A 6,022-nucleotide genomic window follows, 5' to 3' on the forward strand; every position below is an offset into this window, starting at 1 on the left:
CCAAAAGACAGAAAAAATTCCCCAACATTTTTGATAGGATTATTTAATTTATTAATCCTTTTGACAGTAACACAAATTCAATAACCCCTAATTTCTCTGAAGTTGATAATGACTTTGGCTCAATGTGATGAAAGAATAAATGACAAGCAGTCCTTCATAAGAAATATGATCTTCTGATTGCAGTGTAAAGAGTCCTCACACAGGACCATAACTTCCACCAGTGAGTAAAAAATAATTTTACCCATGAGCTGATATCAGATCTATTTTCTGAAAACAATGGTCAGTGTTCCATGTGAGAAAGAACCTACACAAAGAAGAACACCAACTTTCATTCATCAGGAAGTGTTTTCACAGCCTATAGAAATCTGTTGGTTTTATAAAAAACCCACAACTGCAAAAGTTATATACTCGGGGCAGGAACACATCTTTGGAATTCAGCTACAACTGGTTTGAATAAATGGTAAGGCTATTTTCACCAGTAAAGTTAATCTAGATTTCTTCAGTATGAACAGCTTAGATGTAATTCTTAATTGTTGGATTTTACCAATTATCTACCTGAAGTCCTTACTTTTAAAATTATAATAGAGAAATATATAATCCTCTACTGTGAGTGTGATGGGGCTTTTTATGCAGTAGGAACAGAGACATCATTTTCTTCAAAGTCATCAACTTTGATAGACACCGAATTCCAATGCAGGGAAAAATTTGTGTCAGATTTTGGAGGTGATATTTGGAGACTGCCTTAGCCTGGATGATATTTACTTTGGGAGAAGACACAACAACAAATCTCCACACTTTATCCATCACACTGAAGGGTTTGTACATTGTCCGCTTCCAGAGGTGAATGAAACTACCCCTTATCTTTGGATCAACTGTAATAATAGCTGTATAGCACTTTGGAATTGCAGACTTTATACACTGGAGGACTTGTAATGGACTGGATAAAGAAGAACTTCCATTTGATGTCAAACTCCAGGAAAGGCTCTGCAAAATAATTTTTAATGAAGGCTGGAAACATCTGGGTTTGGTATGTTTGGTGGTAGAAAAATGCTCTTGTTCTGAGAGAGGATGTTATAGTGGGAAAATAACACAGTATCTGAAGAGATAATCTTCTGAACATTTAAGGGAGAAAAGTGTCTCAAGAACTCTCACCCAGTTGAAAAAGGTCTTACAGGCACAGAAATTTTTCCTTCTATGAAATACTTTTCAAAATGATCGTTGTCAATCTAAGGGTCACAGTCTGTAAATATTTAGGTTTTTCTTAGGTTTTGTTAGAGCCTGACGGTCTTAATCCAGTGTTAGCAACTACAGTTCTGAGTTACCATTAACCATAAGGGGCATAAAACCCAAGCCACACTTTCTTGGCTATGTAAATTGACTGCTGTGTTGTATAACAAATGGGCTGCCATAGTGGGCTTTCCTAAGATAAAGGCCCTACAGTCATATCATAGCCCAGTGAAGCCAGCATAGGAACAGAGACACTCTGCCTAGTTTCTGAATCACAGTGGAGGAGAGGGAGCTGCTGCAGCCAGCGTCACTCTGGCCATGCAGGGAGCACAGCAAGCAGATACAATTTCCGAGCCCAACAGGGACACCCAGACCAGCTCAGAGGCTAGACTGAAGTGGTTGATCAATGGGAGTACTTTTAAATCTTTGGATGGAGAGTCCATGTAAAACCTGTTTGAGGTGAATAAGTCCTTTTTGTGCTCCTGGTCCTTTGATGCACAAAGGATTTAAAGACCAGCAGTGTATTTATTTTACAACGCATTCAGAATGTATACTTCTGAATGATAAGATGGTTTATCTGTTGTTTGTTTAATCTTTTCCTGTCATTCATGGAGATTAAGCACCATTTTCATTGTAAACATTCTCTCTGCTCCCCTGATAATTCCCTAAGGATGCACTACTTCAGATATCCCTTCAAATAATGAACAGGCAAGGACTAATAAATATTTCACACATAAAAGGAACCTTGTAGCAAAAGGCTCTAATAGCCCCCTTCATTATGGTGGATATTTCCATCTGATTTTTACTTCCTGAATCTTATAACTCAGAGACAAATATGGATTTCCAGTGAAAGTGGCAAGTACACCCAGACCTAGATAAAACGATGGAAAATTAACTGTCAGGAAGCAGAACACTCTTTTTGTGTGCCCACCCCACTTCCTATAAAGCATTTTAAAGCAGGGGCTGTTCTATATCCCAGCCCAATTGAAGTTTACTATACATTTTTCCGTTGTCATCTAAAGCACACTGTGCTTTTAAGGCTAAAGATTAAGTATGGGGAAATTGAAAACATAATACATGGTGAAATTTCTCTCCTTATCTAATCCGAGTTTAAAAAAAAGTAAAACAAGAAAAAATACCAGAAGGCTCATATAGTTTTCCCTCAGCTGGTTTTTAAGTAAGAGTTGCCAGTCTATTCCATTTCTAGTCATCAGAGAGTAATTAATTAGTAAGGCATAAGGCATTTCATTCCAATGGTTCTGACAAGCTCCCAATGCTGAGTCTGGGCAGAAATCATGCCATCTTTGGTGTTTTTTCACACATTTTGAAGGTATTGCTTCCTTCATTTTGTTTCTCGCCCAAGTACTCATTCTCTGAGAAAAAAACCCAAACAACAAAAGAGTAGAGGAAGCTGTGTGTGTCTAAACATCTAATTCCCTTTTACCAAGAATCAGTAACTTTATCTGGGGGAAGTAAGTTCACAGACCCAAAATTTTATGCATGGTTGCTTATTTTAAAAGAAATGTAAATGGTTAAGAAAACAGAAATTGTGGGTTTTCTTTGAAAAAGGTCTGATTTATCAGCTGGAAAAACTAGTGGTGATTTCTGTCACCCATTTCTCAGAAGCTGCTACTTTTGCTGTAGGACATCTCATTGCCCTCTGCGAATCCATGAGGTTTACAATCCAGCAAAATCTCAGAATGAGTGCCTATTTTGTGAAAAGATTGTAAACTGCAATGGCTCAATAAGGGCAATATCCTTTAGGAAAGAAGAAGACTGAAGAGAGAGGGACCTGGACACATAAATCCATCACATCTGCCTAGGTATGTATCCTGCCTCTGAGGTCTTTCACAACAGGGACGTAGCTGGTCATGTAATACTTAGCCAGTCCTGTGATACCTGTATCCAGACTCCTCTGAATGAAGGTGATGATGGAGCATCACTGAACACAGAAGTGGCTTTGGAGCTCCCCCTTCCTCTTTCTTACCAAACCATGCCTACCTTTTGCTAACAAAAAAATACTCAGCAATCCGTCACTGCCAACATGAGCACAAGACCTCTGTGGTCACTCAGAGGTGTGCTGTTGATGCCATGGCTTGATCCTTCATCTTCCTTTCATGTGGTGAGTGACACCGTGCTCCCTGCCATGGTAAATGAAACTGCAGGAGTAGGAAATTCTCTCTGCTGGCAGCTAAACAGATTTTTGACCACATAAATTGTAGCAATAGCCAAGACTGCTGGATGGTCAGCTTTCAAAATCTTGAGCTTGAACCATTCACCATGACATCACACATGAACTGATATTAGTGAAAAACTTTGGTTTGGGACTTGTGTTTTATTAGTAGTATCCATCTCAACCAGAGACAGAAAATTTAACCTACATTGCCCATAAACACAGCAGGTTCAGGTCCTGAGGTTGTGCTTCATATGTGGGCTGAGCTGAGACTACTTCTGAGGAAGATGGTCCCAGCCTCTTCCCCAGACATCCCTGTGACTTTCTTAGGGACACCATTAGTGCTACAGTCCTAGAGGAAACACAGATCCTTCCCACCCTCAACAGAGTATTGGTTTTAGGGCTAATCTGAGTATAGCTGGACAGCAGACATGGCATCTGAAAATGAAGCTGAATACTTCACTTTTTCCAGCCTGATCCAGGGGCACTGGAAGGGATCCCATGCTACACCTCCAGGCATAAATTGTCACTTCTCTTTATTGGCATAATCATACAGTTACAGTGAGTTGGTCAATTGAGTTAATCTGGCAGAAGACAGACCCAGTTCCAAGAAACAGCTTTCCATCAGCTCAGATCAACAGACTAACACAACCCATAACCATGCAATTATTAGAGAGTAGGGAACTTATGATAAAAGCTGAGAAGCATAGATCAACTCCTTGTTGGCAGTGAGCAGTCAGGTCTGATTTGGTAAATTGTGAAATTGCACTAGAATGCTGCTGCCTCAGCTGAGTCTAGTGGATCGTGTTCTCTGCAAAGCTTCCTGTTTTCCAAAAAATCATCTTCAGAACTGGCATAAGCAGCAATGTCACTTGCCTTTGCAGACTGAATCACATTCATGATTCCCTCTTTGTATTCTCCTGTTCCTTTCTGAGGGCACAGAGTCTGCAGTTTTCACCAACCTTAACTTCATACAAATTTCATACAAATACTTTTCTTTCTCCCTTTTGGAAGTTGGTGATTCAAAAAAGCTCAGACCTACGAAAAAGCAAAGTCCTGATGTGATAGAATCACATTTCAAGACCATGTCCAGTTTTGACCACTTGTGAGCACTCTGGTGCAGTGACCTTGTTCAGAATGCCAGCAGGCTTTCAGAGAGGAAACCTTGCCAGCAAGCTCTCAGCGAGGTGTGCAGGAATGGCAAGAGCAGATGGGGAAAGAAACAGCTCTGGGGCTCTGGCCTGTTTGATGAAATGAAAAAACATCAGCAAATTTGTAAGAGCTGACTGAGGCTTTTTCAAAGGAGCACAACAGCTGCAGGGCTGACTTTGAGGCTGTCATCCTGTGCTGTGCGGTGCACTTTGACCACACTCTCACAAAAACCATCTTCCAATTACAGGCTGGTTCAGTCACTTTCCTGGAGAAAATGTGGGCTGAAATGATACACCAGCACTGCAAGACATATAGCAGTGAGCAACAAGCAGATCCACAGTAAAAGTAATAACAATGAGGATGCTCATAATTAATAAAAGCAACGGCATCACAGCTCAGGAGAAGAGGTGGGAGGGGTCATAAATTTTAAAAAGGTTCATTGACAAAACCCTATTTTTCAACATGCAACTTTCTTTGCTGAAGAAGGTAATTTGATTTGGACATCACCTCTAACAACACTTGTGATTTGACTTCACATAGGTCCAATTGCTTACAGTTTGTTTTAGTTCAGTCTTGCAAGGTCCTGCCCTAGCTATTCCTGAAGAGGTTTCAGCTTGTGTCCTCGTTTTGAGGCATATGTGTATCTCCCATGGCTTTCACAAACAGGAAGAGTGTTTTGGGGCTGACATACACTATGTTGACATGCTCTATGGGACTGCAGCTTGGACACTCATCTGCAGAACGTCGTGAGATCAAGCCTTGCACCATTAAAGCTGTCACTCAACATGTTCTCCTTTAATATGGTCTCACTGGACTCGAGGAGCTGACCCTAGGCCGTGTGTCATTTGGAGAAAAACGACGTTTGCAGTGAGAGCAGGAATATGTCTTAAGGAGTGAGTAATTTTGCTGTGTGCTGCAGTTTCCACCACAGTGCTTTGCTTCAAGTGCTGCTTCTTGCCTCAGGGAATATTTTCCCACTCTCTGGTGTTTATAATAATGAAAAGGCTGGTCTTGATTTGGAAAGAGCAATGTGCACAGATAAGATAAAATTGCTGCTGAGGAACTAAGAGCAGTCCTTTCTTTGCATTACCATTTGCCAAAGGCCAGCCTCTCATACCCAGCCTCCCTCTATCTCAGGAGCAAGCAGCAGAGCCCAGTGCTGTATATGCTGTTCAGCCAGTTTCCCAGACATCAGGAAATGAACGTTTTGACAACTTGGCCAAAATAACAAAATAGCTGAAGTTAACAGGATGGCAGCTGTGAGGACTTATTTCTCACATGGGGCTTACCGACAACTGTTATTGCATGCTGAGGTGGAAGGATGGGACAACGAATTCCCTCTTTCTCCATTGCAACACTAGCATTTTCTGCCATCATCCAGGTGAACACATTTGGAAAGGGAAGATTAAGTTTTGCTACAGTTTTAAGTCAGTCCTAAGCCTAAACGTTTTAGCAATAGGTTTTTTGTTT

Source organism: Prinia subflava, chromosome 7 (genome assembly GCF_021018805.1).
Source record: "Prinia subflava isolate CZ2003 ecotype Zambia chromosome 7, Cam_Psub_1.2, whole genome shotgun sequence".
NCBI lineage: Eukaryota > Metazoa > Chordata > Aves > Passeriformes > Cisticolidae > Prinia > Prinia subflava.